Source organism: Natator depressus, chromosome 8, assembly GCF_965152275.1.
Source record: "Natator depressus isolate rNatDep1 chromosome 8, rNatDep2.hap1, whole genome shotgun sequence".
NCBI lineage: Eukaryota > Metazoa > Chordata > Testudines > Cheloniidae > Natator > Natator depressus.
Genome location: NC_134241.1, coordinates 28,776,978 through 28,793,029, shown reverse-complemented (window position 1 = coordinate 28,793,029; position 16,052 = coordinate 28,776,978).

Genomic DNA, 16,052 nt, shown 5'->3' with positions numbered 1-16,052 from the left:
ATTATAGCAGAAAAAGATCAGCAGCAATTAAAATTTTAAAATTACATAGAAGGATGAGGAAAAAAGAGAAAGAACAAGGAGAGCAGTGAGCTCAGAATACAGGTGTATTCAGACAGTATAGTCTTCTCTTGTAATGCACACTATGTTTAAGTTGTATTTATGCCTTCGATGTATTGTTTTAAACAGGATTTTTTTTTAATATCTAGGAAAATATTTCCAGGCATGTTCAACTTCAAGTGAAAGCCATTTATTATTCCATTGTTTTCTTTCGCTCCTTTTTTTTTTAAACTCCTAAGACTATCTGCTCATTATAACATATGCATGTACATAAGCAGGAATTTATTGCATTGTAACTCATCCCCTTTTGCTACTCTTACTCACAACAAAGGAATTCAGTATTATCAAAATCTGTTTGAATTATGAAGTAATAAACAAACAGGTGACTATTGCCACACAAGCAAACAAAAGGAAGAGATGATTCACAGGTAAGTTCTTTACATATGTAAAAGGAAGTGTTGTATGTAGAAAAGAGCAGAGAACAAGGCATTCAGAACTCTTAAGTTCTGTTCCTGGCTCCCTGTCTCAGTGCTATCCACTGCCATTTCATCTATTATTGTTGTATTTTCAAAGCACCAAGGAACCCAGTTGTGCTAGGCTTGTAGCTTTGTATAGTCCATTTTGACAGACTATTGGATAGCAGCAGCCATTTTAATGCTATGATCTCTCTAAATATAATAAACAGTGAGTTGCTGCCCAAAGCCTGGTGTATGTTTTCTATTTATTTAAGAATCTACTTATGTTCCAACCTAAACACTTAATCAAGTCGCTGCAGTTGTGCTTACACTGGGATGTAATTAACATGGTGGTGAAAACACCAGAAGCCACCTGTCCTGGAGGGTGCATACCCCACATTGCAGTGGGGAGACAAGAGGCAGGCAGGCAGGCAAGGCCAGGGAAGGGAAGGGCCATGGAACCTGTGTTACATGCCAAGTATGGCATGGAATCTTTCACTTGATCCCAGGAAGGCAGCTATTTAAACAGGAACCAGCCCTCGAGAAGTGGCTTTTCAGAGGGAAAAGAAAATGGGCTTTGATTACTGCTAGTCTTGCGTGTAGCCTGTTGGAGCTAGGAGAACCTTAGGAGTGGGTTGGGGGTTTTTTGGATCATTAGGACTCCTTTAAGTGGGGAAATTGACCAGACTAGGTATTCTGAAATAGCTCCCCAAGTGGATGATATTCTGGAATAAAATGATTTCATTCCAGAATTACTCTGATTGGGAAGTGCACTAATTATTCTGGCATGAAGTTACTTTTGTTCTGGAATAGAGTGCCCACATGGAGCAACAAGTGACTGAACACTTTCCAAAAAGGCCTGCTGATACCACTGCTTAATTCTTTATTTGTTTTCTTTGTTGTAAAGAGTGAAAGGAGCTTGACAGGGTTTGCTATAGAGACCTGAGAGCCTTGGACTTTTCCCCTCAGAAGTAGGCCAAAGTCTGGGACTTAATTTTTGGGCTTTCCATTCCCACCGCCAGATAACCTGACACACTATCCCATGGATGCCACTGGTACTAAAAGGGAATTTCAGTTTTGCCAGTCTCAAATAATGAGTTGGTAGGGCTGCCCCAAAACTGCAATGTTTTTTAAAAAATCTTTGTTCTCTATACCTGTTTTCTCAGTCTGGAGCCTTTCAGTTGCATGTTTTCATCTTTTTAAACCTCAGCAAACATGAGAACTAGAAATTTTTAATAAAAGTTGAGGTTCTGCAACTTTTGCAAAATTCTCTACTGCTGAGGAAACTCTAGCGTCTGACTGTATTGGCTTATCTTTAAAATGGGGATTTTAATCAGGACTGTGGGAGTTGTGAGAAGTAATTACAAAATGCTTTGAGATCCCACTGTGGAAAGCTAATATACAGTGTTAAATGTTTCAAAGCAATTGGTAAAACACAGTTAGGGGGTGGAAGGAATGCAAAAGTAAACACTAAACAGATGCTTGACTTATTGTGCCTGTTCATCACAGACAAATCAATGAAGGATTTTGAAAATGAAGGGAAATTAATTCAACCTGCTTCCGTAGTAGATTCATGGTGTTTATTTTTGGATAGATTTAAAATTGTGCATTTAAAATAAGCAGTGGGCATGCTGTTTTTCATGAGAAGAATTAGTAATATATAGGGTTGCCAACTTTCTACTTGCACAAAACTAAACACCCTTGCCCCACACAGTGCCCTGCCTCTCCTCCAAGGCCCTGACCCTGACCCTTCGCTGAGGCCCCGCCCCCTTCTCTCTCCATTCCTCCTCCCCCCATCACTCGCTTTCCCACCCTCGCTCGTTTTCACCAGGCTGGCTCAGGGGTTGGGGCGTGTGGGGGGTATGGGCTCTGGGCTGAGGGTGCGGGTTCCAGGGTGAGGCCAGAAATGAGGGGTTCAGGGTGTGGGTGGGGGCTCTGGGCCGAGGCAGGGGGTTGGGATGCGGGAAGCTGAAGGCTCTGGCTAGGGGTTTGGGCTCTGGGGTGGGGCTGGGCTGAGGGGTTTGGGGTTTAGGAGGGTGTTCCAGGCTGGGATTGATGGGTTTGGAGGGCAGGAGGGGGATCAGGGCTGGGGCAGGAGTGTGGGAGGGGGTGATGGGTGCAGGCTTCAGGCAGCGCTTACCTCAGGCAGCTCCCAGAAGCAGCAGCAGCATGTTCCCCCTTCGACTCCTCTGTAGAGGCACAGACAGGTGGCTCTGTGCACTGCCCTGTCTGCAGCACCTCCCCCGCAGCTCCCATTGACTGTGGTTCCCGGCCAATGGGAGCTGTGGGGGCAGCGCCTGTGGACAGGGCAGCACTCAGAGCCACCTGGCTGCGCTTCCATGTAGCAGCCGGAGGGGAGAAATGCCGCTGCTTCTGGGAGCTACGCGGAGCCAAGGCAGGCAGAGAGCCTGCCTTAGCCCCTCCTGTGCCACCAACCAGACTTTTAGCCACCAGGGTCCCTTTTCAACTGGAACCGGACGTTCCAGTTGAAAACCGGACACCTGGAAACCCTAGTAATATAGGCTCTAATTCTGCAAATCAAACTGAAGTCAGGAATATTGCCAGCCCTAAGCATTCAAAAATCAGGACAACTCCAAAAATCATAAGATTTTTTAAAAATAATCTGCAGCTGCTCTGTTATTTACTTTCCAGTTTTTGAGGCTGTAGTGTACACTTTGGCCACCTCCTCAAGTTTTTCACTACAACCATACAAGCTAAAAACATTTATTTTTTAAATGAAAGATGAGATTCTCATGTAATCACATGAATCTGGGAGCTGGGGATTTAAGAAACAGCAGATATCTCAAGACTTGTGATAGGATCATGTTAGCAACACTTAATCGGTAGGACTTGGTGTAGGGGGGCTACCAAACATATCCCTTCCCAGATTGGGGGCCTTAGGCCCAGGTCTTTAGGTGCCTAAATCCCACATAAATCAATGGTATTTAGGATCCTAAATATATTTGAGTATCATGGCCTTGGTCTACATAGTCTGAATCTACCCCAGACACACTAGCGTTACAGCAAACATGAATTTTATGCAACAGATATCATTCAGAGCAGTGGAAAAATTGAATGACTAGATGTATGCAGTGTAACTGCAACCAGTTACTGAAGAAATCTGAACATAGTATGCAAAGAAACCAAATGACTCCTTAAGAAGTTTCACATAATTTATGCAGCTATTTTTTTCAACTTTTTCAGCATAAGGCTGTGGAGAGACTGAGAGGGTAAATAAGGAATCAAACATGTTAAATACTAAATAATAAATAAGATTTCCTGTTAGTTGCAAACTTCAAGGAATCAACAAGTCAGGTTTGGAATAAGATATGTTATTTTTCTCCTAACCTGCTGCCTCTTTCTCAGTGATTCCAATTCCACGTTAGCAGAGATTTTTTCCCCCCCTCTTGGTTTTTTTTTTTGCAAACTCCATTGTACAATAGCCTTCATACAATAAAGAAATATGCATTGCGGGTAAATTCATTGGCTTTGACATGGATCAATATTTTCAAATGGAAAATATTTTGATGCCCCATTCAGTGGGCATTTTGCCTAATGAAGAATCCTGAATGATGAGTGCATGATTGGGCCCATAGTCACATAGGTTTAGTTATGTAAGCAAGAGCAGGATGTTTTGATGGCTTTATGTTCATAATTATGGCAAAGGGCCTCAGTACTGTCCAAAGAGGGGTTTCTATGAGACATGTTGTAAATATTTACAACAAGAGCAAACAAACACTCAGGTGCTTTTTCTGTAACAGCCTACAATATGGTAAGTTTGGGATAGCTTCTCTCTTAAATCCAATGTAAACATTCTTTAAAATGAGCTCTGTCCAAGTGGAACGTGACTCTCAGGAGGATACCTGCCGTAGAAGCATGAGTCATGTGGAATTTCACTTTCGGGGCTGGTGACTGAAGTTACTCAGCTGTCTGTTTGCTCTATGTCACCTTTGCAATCTCTGGCACTTTGTACACCTGCATTAAAAAGATATTTATCTCTTGGCAAACAGGTCTGCAGAGAGGGAATAAATTCCTCCTGGTGACCTCCAGGTGCTGCAAGGTCAGCCACCTGTTTTTCTTCACCTAAAACAAATTGCCTTTTACAATCTGCCCTTTATCTTCAGTATTTTGTTAGACGCTCCCTGCCACGCTGTCTGGAGTGATTCCGACCATGAGTGCCAACCCCATGCATCCAACAAAGTGGGTATTCACCCACAAAAGCTTATGCTCCAATACATCTGTCTATAAGGTGCCACAGGACTCTTGGCCGCTTTTACAGATCCAAACTAACACAGCTACCCCTCTGATACTTAACCCCAGGGCAGACTGTCAAGAAGCAGGGTAGAGACCTCAAACTGGTTGTGTGAAATGTAATTATAGAGCACCAACCCCATAAGAAATGTGAACTCCTGAAGCACTTGTAACAATCTTACCATGGAGTCACAGACCGTCTGCTTGAGCATTCCAGTGTATCTTGCCACCCAGGCAAGCTGGACTTAGTGAACGTTGCTATACACCGAAGATCACAAAAGATTCAGGTTGTTTCCAGTTCCAAGAGACCAGTCACTTACCCAGGTCAATTTGTACTTCAGATCTCACACCAAAGACAACACCTATAGTAAACTAAGGATTTATTAACTAGGAAAAAGAAATGAGAGTTATTTACAGGTTAAAACAGGCAAATAGATATACACAAATGAGTTACGGTCTGTGGTTCCAAAAGGTGACAGAGTTGTAGTAATCTGTCAGCACTGAATGTCTTTTAGGGCGAACCCAAGATGACCCTAAGGATCTCTGCTTCTGTTTCATAGCTCTGGGCCCTGTCTGAGTCCAAACAGCAAGAAGGAGATGAAAAATTTTCTTGTTCACTCTCTTTTTTTCCCCTTCTTCCAGAATTCAAGCGGATAGGATGAGTCCTTTTGCTTGTAGCCTGTTCATGGGTGTGAAGGGGCAATTAAAATCTTCATATTGTGATGTCCCACAATGGCCCGTTTAGTTTTGACAGTCCTTCCTGATGGACAAGAAATAATATCTTTCATAGGGCTTAAGCATTTTGCACTAGGTAAAGTTTTTTCTTGTTGGGTGAGTTATATAGCTGTAAAACGTTTGTTTGGACCTATGCAGCAAACACATAAGGCATAATACTTAAAGCAATGGCTTCAGACATAAGTAGGATTTATATATGTAGCAACTTACAAGTCTAAATTCTAAACATTACTATAAGCCCAATACCCATCTTAACCATACTAACATACAGGTGAGCTGGACTGGTTTCCACCAGTGCATTTGCCTAAAGCCTTGGCAAGAGCTGGCACCTTGTCTGCCAGCGTCACACTCCCATGCACATTAAAATAACTGAGCTGTACTCTTCTCGCTGTTGGTTGGTGGGAAGATTGGGCCAGCTCTCTGCCCTGATGGCCTCTTAAACCATAAGAGCATAGGTCCCCAAACTGTGGGGCGTGGAGGAACATTCAGGGGATGCGGCTGGGGCCCAGGCCAGCCTGCATAAGGGGTGGGGAGCACCACCCAGCTCCACTCCTGGCCCCCAGCCCCACACCCGGGGCTCTGCTCCGGCCCCACGTCCGGGGTCCCTTCTGCCAGCCCCACGTTCCACTCCTGGCCCCCAGCCAATGGCACCCCAGCCTCAGCCCTGAGGGCCCTGACTCTGCTCCCGCCCCCCCAGCTGTGGCCCCCACCTTGGCCCCCTTTCCCCTGTCCACGTCCCCCACTCCTGGAGCCACAGCCCCACTCCTGGCTCCAGCTCGGGGACAGAGGGGCGGGGGCAGACAGGAGTAAGGGTGGGAGCAAAGGAGTAAGGGTGGGAGCAAAGGTAAAAAGTTGGGGGACCACTGCCATAGAGGGTAGGAGACTGAACAGTGAGGTGCTTATTGCTTGTTTTACAAATTTTAAAACATACAGTTGATTAAAACTACACAGGAAACAGGTCCAATGAAATTGCAGCTATCACTATCTCAAATGGAGTCTCCTAGTCCAACATGCTTCATTTCCTTGCCACATATGGCCTCCCAGAGAGCTAAAACCCACCCTGCCATTGCCTGCTGCTTAGCCTCTAACTCAAGGCAGGATCTGAGCCCAAGGATCTGTTGTTAATCCACTTCCTATTTAAAATGAGATTATTGTGGTATAGGGCTAGAACTACTCCCACTGGTGGTTATGCCACTGGCAGAAGTGGGATCAGGATTTGGTCCATACTGCCAACTCCTTTTAGTTAAAAAAGCAGAAGTAAAATAAGACCACCCTTTTCTCTTCCCCCACCCCCTACACACACTCTAAAAAACCCCTGTGGATCAGCGCAAATACCGTAGGAGTCTCAGTCAATTTGATTTGATTTGTAATTACTGCTGGCTCACTGTATTTGCCCAGAAGATGAGAAAACTTTGCCAATAGGAAGTGTCTTTCCTTATCACATGCCAGTGCACTTTCTAAATAGTCGCAATAACATTGGGCACTTCTGAAACTCTTTAACATGTCCTTTAATTTTTGCATTATATTGTAAAAATGGTCCACAACACAAAATCAAATCAGAAAACAACCTAATTTTAAAATTACTATCCCCTATACTGGTGGAGTGATTTTGAAAGAAAACGAAATACAAAAACTGATCTGTAAGTACTGCAGAAAATACAGTTCATATTACTGAATAGCACGGATCTTAAGTAATTTATTGAAATTAAGTAAAAAAGATCTCATAAGGAGCAGGCTTGTGGATTTAGCTATGGAGTGGTGTAACTGAGAAGCTTGTTCATAGGACCTGATGAAATTAGACATATATCTGATTCTTGTAACTTGAAACAGATTTCATTGGCAAACCACTTTAAAATTAATCATATACCTTTATTGACACAGGTTACCCAAGCAGTCTCAGAATTAGCATAACAACAACATATCCTTGATTCTGAACAAAGCATAAAATAAAATAGATGTTGTTGAACAAACTTACCTAACACTTCTGTTTCTCACACTAGGTATGTAGTAACAGAGTTGCAGAAGTGGATTCCAGAGTCTAGGTTAGACTAGATGCTGGGGAAATTAAGATCAGAAACTGCCATAATTTGTCAGACCATGGTACATCTTGCCCAGAGTGTCATGGGGAGGGTAGAAAACAGGGTAATCATGGAGTGGGTCACCCTTTCTTCCACTCCCAAATTTTGGTAATCAGAAGTTTATGGTCTCCCGGAGCATGGGGGGTTGCATCTCTGGCCATCTTGGCTCGTATCCATTATCTAGTTCTTTTTTTAACCTACATATACTTTTGGCCTTCACAACATCCCACCGCAATAGTCCCACAGGTTAGTTGTGTGAAAAAGTACTTCCTTTTGTTTGTATTAAACCTGCTACCTATTGATTTCATTGGGTGATCCCTGCTTTTTGTATTGTGTGAAAGGGTCAATAACATTTCTCTATTCACTTTTTTCCCCCACACCATTCATGATTTCATAGACTTCTATTATATCCCCCGTTAGTCAACTCTTCTCGAAGACGAACAGCCCTAATATATTTGGTCTCTTCTCATAAGGAAACCATTTCATACCCTTGCTCATCCTTGTTACCCTTCTCTGAGCTTTCTCCAGTTCCATTATATCCTTTTTGAGATAGGGCTACCCAGTAGTCAAGGTATGGGAACACACCACAGATTTATATATAGTGACATTATGATACTTTGTCTTATTTTCTATACCTTTTCTAATAGTTCCTAACCTACTGTTAGCCTTTTTGACCGCTGCTGCACACTATGTCGAAGTTTTCAGAGGACTATCCACCGCAACTCCATGCTCTCTTTCTTGGGTGGTAACAGCTACTTTAGAACCTATCAGTATAGTTGGGATTATTTTTCCAATGTGCGTTACTTTGTAGTTCAGTCTCCCACACAAGCCTCCCACGATAGGTTAATGGATTTTCTGTTGTAAAGGAGCATAGCAGTTGTGGGTAATCCAGGTCCTGGAAGAAGAGATGAGAACCCCATAAAAGGACTTAGGCACCTAACTGCCACTTTAGGTAGCTAAATACCAGAATCAGGCATAACTGGGATTCACAAAACCCTTGCTGAGTGGCCCTCAAGCCCTATGGACCCCTAAAATTTCTTGGTGCCTAAATTTTTACAGTAAAAGTTCCCTAGACATCTATGCTTCTGCTTCTGAGCATGTACACTGCTGATCCATGCCAGAGTCATGCACAAACCAGAAGAAGATAGGCGTTCCTCCACCTTACTCTCCTGTAGGGCCTGATTCGGTAAGTGTTTCCAGAGATTACTCACTAGAGCAGGCCCTACTAGCTGAAAATGATGGTGATAGCGGACCTCCGTCAACTTCCACCCTGGGAGGTGGAAGATGCCCAGTTCAAGTCCACCCACCACCTCACGGGGGTGCTCTGACCACTGGGCTATGGGAATATTCTGGTGGGTGGAGGCAGAAGTGGGTCCCTCAGTCTCTCCTATTGAAGCTGTTCCACTGTGGATAAATAATTTAAAAAGTCTTTGGAGCAGGGGGACTGACTGAAACTGTTAATAAAGTGGTGGCCCCACCAAGACACACAGTTTATTATGCAAATTAGAATCAAGAAAGAAACAATGTTTATTTAAAAGAGTATCATTTCACTAGGGAGACATCTACCATCTGACTGGGATGTTCCTTAAGAAATTCTTATTACTTAATTAAATAATCCAGAAGCTATTTTATGACTTCCACTTTAGGCCCCGATCCTGAAGTGTGATGTGGTACTAAATTCTACTGGGTTGCACTACCATCATTATACCTTTGATCTCAAGAGAGCCCATCGAATTGAACAAGAGACTTGATTCTTATTAAACTAAATGAGGATCATCAGCACATGAACATAAACACTTATTTCCCAGATGGAGTATAAGAGTGGGGGTTTATACACCTAGTGGGTCTCAAAGGAAGCATAAGAGGATGAATGAGAAATGAGTGTAGTATCTGAAGAATTTGCTGGACTAGTAAAGTGTGTGGGCTTGAGATGGAATAGTTAGAGGAGATAGGCCAGGCAAATCTCTGAAGTTGGTGCAGGTTGTGGGTACCCAGCACCTCAGAAAATCAGGAGACCTTTCTTTATATATTTAAATATGGATTTAGGTAAATAACTGTCATCCAGGATCAAAGATGCTGGCTATAGCATCTTTCATTTCAAGGATCCCCAAATGCTTACATATTATAGGCCAACTTAAAAAGGTGTCTCTGTATAGATGACAGGTTCCCTGCCAACTGGAGCTACGAAGCCAGCACTCTGGGTGGAGGCAGCATACGTAGCTGCCTGGCCACGCCTCTGCCTAGGAGCAGAGTCAGGGGGATGGCGCCACTTCCAGGGAGCGCCCCCTCCCCCCAGGTAAGCACCACCTGGAGCCCACCGCACCCCATCCCATGCCCCAATCCCCTGCCCCTCCCACACCCAAACTCTGCTGCTACTGGAGGGTGTGGGGGGAGGCATGGAGCCAGCCGGCCCCACCAACCCCCAAGTCCCCCGGACCAGCAAGGGTACTGGACCACGCGCCGCTGGCCCGCCCCCACCACAGCACCCAGGCTGCCCTCCCCCAAGTTTTAGTCAGGGGTATATAATAAAAGTCATGGAAAGGTTACGGTCCATGAATTTTTGTTTATTGCCCATGACCTGTCCAGGACTTTTACTAAAAATACCCATGACTAAAATGTAGCCTTAACCATAAGCAATGCACTCAGATGTATATACAGCATACACATTGATTTAAATGAGAACAATATGCACATATCCAAGGGTAGAAATTTGTCCCTAACGGAGTAAGCCAAAGAACTCACTCTGCTGTGAACTAATTAGGCAATGATGATAAGTAGGCCTTTTCTTTATTTTGTCAAATTTACAAACCAACATGTGTATAATTATTAGCCAACATGGACAGCACAGATCAACCTATGAATTCTCTGATTAGATAAGGTGACCGTATTTCCCCATGCTGAATATGGGACACCTGGTAAAATTACTCATATTCAAGCAAGTTCAGCAGCAATCAATCAGAACTATGCAGTCCAAATGCTCAAATTAACATTAGGTTGACTGAGCCCCTGTTAAAAAGAAACACTGTGTAGCTGGATTCTTTTTATTTAACTTATCTTTAAGGCTTTAGGGTTCACACAGGGAGGGGGTCTTACCCCCCCCCCCCACACACACACACTCCTGTACACCTCTCTCACACGGGCGGGGCGGGGGAGTGACCGACCGACTCAACCCTCCCAGGCCGGTGCTCTCCATGCCTGGCTGGGCCCTGGGGACAGACCCGCCTCTCCTGGTACCTGGTGCCACATCTTCCCGAGGCAACACGTGCAGGGGAGCAGCTTGTCTCTTCCTGCCCGCACAGTGTCAAAAGGCAGCTGACACCTCCAGGATGCTGCTGGCCACTGACATAACCCAGCCACCAACATAACCCAGGCGTCTCCTGTCCCCTGGCTACAGCACGGCCAGGAATGGGTTAAGGCCTAAGGATACATTGTGCACCAGGGTCCAGGGAACCTGACTGCAGGGACTTCAGCGAACCTGACCAGAGATGTGGCTCAGCAGGGGAGGGTGCCTAGGAGATGGAGCAGTCCCACGCTCTCTGGGGGCAGGACTCAGGGCAGTGGGGGTCAGGGTGAAGAGGGTGCTAAGCCCTTACCCAGGGGGCTGCTGCGGAGCCTGCAGGGTCGGGGCGCGAACAGGCTGGAAATCGCTTCCCCCTCCCCCCAGCCCTCTGCCACTCCAGAGCTTAGCTGAGGGGCAGAGAGGCTAACCTGTGCCAGCACTGTGTGGGGCTTCGGCTCCTCCTGGTCAGTGTCCAGGCTGGAGGGTCTTGGGTGCCGGCCCAGCCAGAGGCAGTGGGGAAGGAAGGAGCCTGCTGGCCAGGCTGTTGATCAACTGAGCACTCTGACCAGGGGCTGGTTCTCTGCACAATCCTGGGAGTGGGACATGCCCCACCAGGGGAGATATGGAGGAGCAGCGGGGCTGGGGAGTGAAGGGGCAAAGCAGGGAGAGGACAGCGAGAGGGGGAGCACGTAAACGGCTGATGGGTGGACAGCAGAGGCGACACATAACTGGCTGCTGCCTGGCATCTGTCCACACTCACCAGCCACCGCAACTCACAGCCAGTGCTGGCTGGAAACAGGAGGGAGGATGGGGCCCTGCTGGTCGCAAGCTGGCACACAGCAGAGGAATGTGCTGATGGACCAGCAGGAGGATCAGCCAGCCCTGTGCATTGCAGCTTTGCCCCACCACCAGCCTTGCACACCCACCCCCATCATCGGCCACTGGACCCTCCACTCACCGCTGGTGGGCAGGTGGCTAGCAAGCAGGAATCCGGCCAGCAGCAGGACCTGCCAGTACTGATGGGGTGAGACAGAAAATACGGGACAATTTGCCCATTTTAAAGAAAAAGTCAGGACACCTGCAGGAGGGCTTAAAAACAGAACCGTCCCTTTAAAAATGGGACACCTGGTCACCCTATGATTAGATAATCATGCATCAAGTGTAAATAGTCTCCCAGAAGGTCTGACAGCAATATTTCTAGTGTACTTAGAACAATGATGTTAGTGGTTCTTAGAGCAGCTGTAAGCCAAGCATACAGTCAGAAAGATGGCAAGCGATTGCTAAACCCAGATGAATTAAAACACTGCAAGTATGTATTGTAGCGAGTGACTCACAGATGATTAAATTCTCCAAGAGCATGCAGGACACATGCAGGCGCTCTCCTCGTTAATGCAAAGCCCACCGGGCGATTTCATAGCAATTACGGCCCAGATGGGAGAAGTCTAGATTCTAAATGTCTGTTTAATATGCTACTTCCTTGCTGGGTACTAGTGCTTTTTATTTAGCTTGTAAGCTATTTGGGGGCAAGGGTCAGATCTTTGTACATATCTAAAAAGTGTCTAGTTATGGCACCAGCAGTGTGCTAATCAATAGGCAGCATGGTAGGTTACTTCTTTAGTCCTCTAGCTATGGATACTGGGATTTAAAATCTGGTATAATTCACAAGCCAAGATGAATGTGCTGCACCAATTTAGTCTTGTTAGTTATGCAGAATTATTGCATTGCCCAAATTGATTCTCTTTGTTCTAAAGAGGCCACAGACTGGAATAAAAATGAGTTGCAAGTCAGGACTGAGGAACAGTTGAAGAACTGTGTGTAGAAGTCTGTGTAGCATCTGGCCACATATGGGACAAGGGGGTGCAAGCACTTCCTTTCCTGTGAGGCAGAGCTGGCACTGTAGGCCAAAAGCCTAATGGGAAGAAATTGTCTCAAGTAAAATTGTACTCCATTTTGCTATCTTTGAATTAGTAAGAAGAAATTGCTCCGAGTTTATTTTTTGCTGATTGCGTTAACATTTGTTCTTAGAAGGATAGAAGTTTTATGGCTGTAATTGGCTTATTTACTGTTTGGTGTGAGTGAAGAATGTATGGTAAATAACTGAGAAAGGACAACGGGGCAGGATGGTCAAGAAGGGAGTGGAGGAGTCAAGAGGCACTAACTTTATTATCAATCACCCAGATGGCAGATTGTCAACCCTAAAGCAAAGGCATACATCCCAAGGATGAGATAAGGAGTTGAGCCAAAGGGACAGATAAGAAACAGCTGCGGATCCTCCCAGTTACAACTCAAAATAATGCTAATTAAGAGCAACCTTGAATACCTCATGATTGACAGCTCCGGTGTGACACAGCAAGATCCATAGACTTGTATGGAAACTTATCATATAAAAGAAGGGTGTATTGCCATGGAACTTTGGGTTTGTTCTGCATCAACATCGGAGCTTCAAATGCATTCAACAGAGGATCAGATCCCCTCTCTCGTCTGCTGTTTCAGCTGGCCACTGGAACTGACCAAGCAACACTAAGGACTGGTAACTATAAAATCCAGCTGCAGAACCTTTTGGTGTGCATGTGTGAATGGAAGCATATGCTGATTTTAATGCTTAAATTGTACTCTCAATAAATGCGGCGTATTGCCTTATCCCCTTTATAAAAAGATTCCGTGTGCTTCTTATAAGCATAACAGCACTAGGCATAAGAAGATTAAGTAATTGCATAGGGCCCCGAGCAGCTCAAGGGGATGCCCTATTAATTATTGGAATATGCTGTGTGTGGAGAGGGAGCAAAAATATTCCTGTTTAAGGGGCCCCCTCTGGCACTGCTAGGATGTGCTGAGCCCTCCCTATTTCCATGGTCTCCAGTAGAAGTTAGGGGACATAGCACATGAAAGGCGTCGTGGCATGTTGTGAGATCAGGCCTTGAAACAAGATGTAGCCAGTACTTTGTCTTGTCCTTTAAAAAACATATATACATAGAGAGAGAGTAGACCCTACAAAATAAGCAACATCTTGTGCACTACTGCTGGCTCAGTAGCAAACAATGTGCCTGAGTCTAAAGGCCATAGTCAGATTACACCCCCTGTCATAACCATAAGGGTAGCCTAAAATTCCTCCTTACCTGTAAGGGGTTAAGAAGCTCAAATAACCTGGTTGGCACATGACCAAAGGAACCAATGGGGACAAAAGATACTTTCAAATCTGGGGGTGGGAGAGGCTTTGTTCTGTGTGTGTTCTCTTGGGAAGCAGAGAAGCATCAGGTCAGAAAACTTCAATCCATGTCCTCCAAACCAGTCTCTCATATTACAGAAATTGTAAGTAAATGCCAGGCAAGGCGTGTTAGATTATCTTTTGTTCTGCTTGTGAATTTTTCCTTTGCTGGAGGGAGGTTTATTCCTGTTTTTTGTAACTTTGAAACTAAGCCTGGAGGAAGTTCTGTTGTGTTTTTGAATCTTTTGTTACCCTGTAAAGTTATTTTCCATCCTGATTTTACAGAGGTGATTTTTACCTTTTTTTTTTTTAAAAAATAAAATCCTTCTTTTAAGAACCTGACTGATTTCTCTATTGTCCTAAGGCCCAGGGGTTTGGGTCTGTGATCACTTTGTAACCAATTGGTTAGGATATTATTCTCAAGCCTCCCCAGGAAAGGGGGTGTAAGGGCTTTAGGGGATATTTTGGGGGAATAGGAACTCCAAGTGGTCCTTTCCCTGGTTCTTTGCCTAAATCACTTTGTGGTGGCAGCATACTGTTCAAGGACAAGGCGGAATTTGTGCCTTGGGAAAGTTTTTAACCTAAGCTGGTAAAAATAAGCTTAGGAAGTCTTTCATGCGAGTCCCCACATCTGTACCCTAGAGTTCAGAGTGGGGAAGGAACCCTGAAACCCCCCCACTGAGAGTTTGCCTGGGAGGCTTGCTTGCAGGGCTTTATATATCTCCTAGAGCAGCTTCTGCATGTCTTGTTTGCAACACAGAAAGACACACAGAACAGCAGAATGGTGCATGAATTGAGTTGCATTCTCCTAAGTTGCTAGGGAGACTGAATAAAGGGGCCACATTCTGCTCTCAGGTAAACACATGCAACCGCAGGGAAGTCAATCTGAGGGTAGAACTTGTTTCAAAGTGCATGTACCCAGGTGGATCAAAGACTTTAAACAGCCAAAAAAGTACAGAACTGTTCAGGGTCATCGTGTTCTTCTAGCTCCCTCAGGAACACCAGTCACATGCAGATTTTTCAGTTCTTTCATCCCATTAATCAGCACTTTCTAATTTTTAATTGTGACCTATGTAACTAACCGTAGCAGGAGATACATACAGCTCTTAGTGAATCCCCAATCCAGTATATTCAGCACCAAAATCACAGGCCTTTACTAACTGAGCTGTAGCTCTTCTTTAGCTGACAGATAACAGGTTTTAGAGCTACTATAACCAGAAACATGCTCATACACAAGATCAAGGTACTATTAGTTATTTGTGGCTTTCTATTGCTAGGCAGAAGTCTTCAGATGGAGCACTGACACATATATGCCCTACAGGTTTACTGAAAGAGTACACTCTGCAGGTCAGAGCTGACAAATAATCATAAATACCATCTGGGTACTTGACTTGGAGAACCAAAGTCTGAATCAATGTCTTCAGGCTACTTTTTATAGAAAGGGATCAGTGAAGATGAAGGATCTTGGACTGCGGTAATCTTTAGGAGCAGGAGAGGATGGCTTTGCAGAAGCTATTATAAAAACATTTTCACACATTATGAAGTTCAAGTAATCACAGGATTTAACTCCCTTAAAGTAAAAAAACCCAGTGTCCACCCAACAGCAATCAACCACCACACACTTTGGCATGTTCGACAGTCACTACTCAAGGGTGGACTGGGACTGGATTTAGTGGACTAGACATTGCTGGTGAGAAAGGAGGTGCACTGGCAGAATGCTTGTTTGTACAATACCTGGATACTGTTACTCACTCAATTTCATGAATAAAATTCATTCATTTTTTAGGAAACAAAATGAACATGCAACAAACTACTATAAGGCAGGAACTTAGGTGGCACACCTCAGCAGGAGGGTCACATGCACAACCTGGACTCTGTTCGGAGACTGCATGTTACATTAGGAGCACCAAATCAAAGCCTATATTTTAATATTTTGGAGCTATTTCAAAGCAACACAGTACTTATTAAATCAATGAACCAGCTAGCAGGCT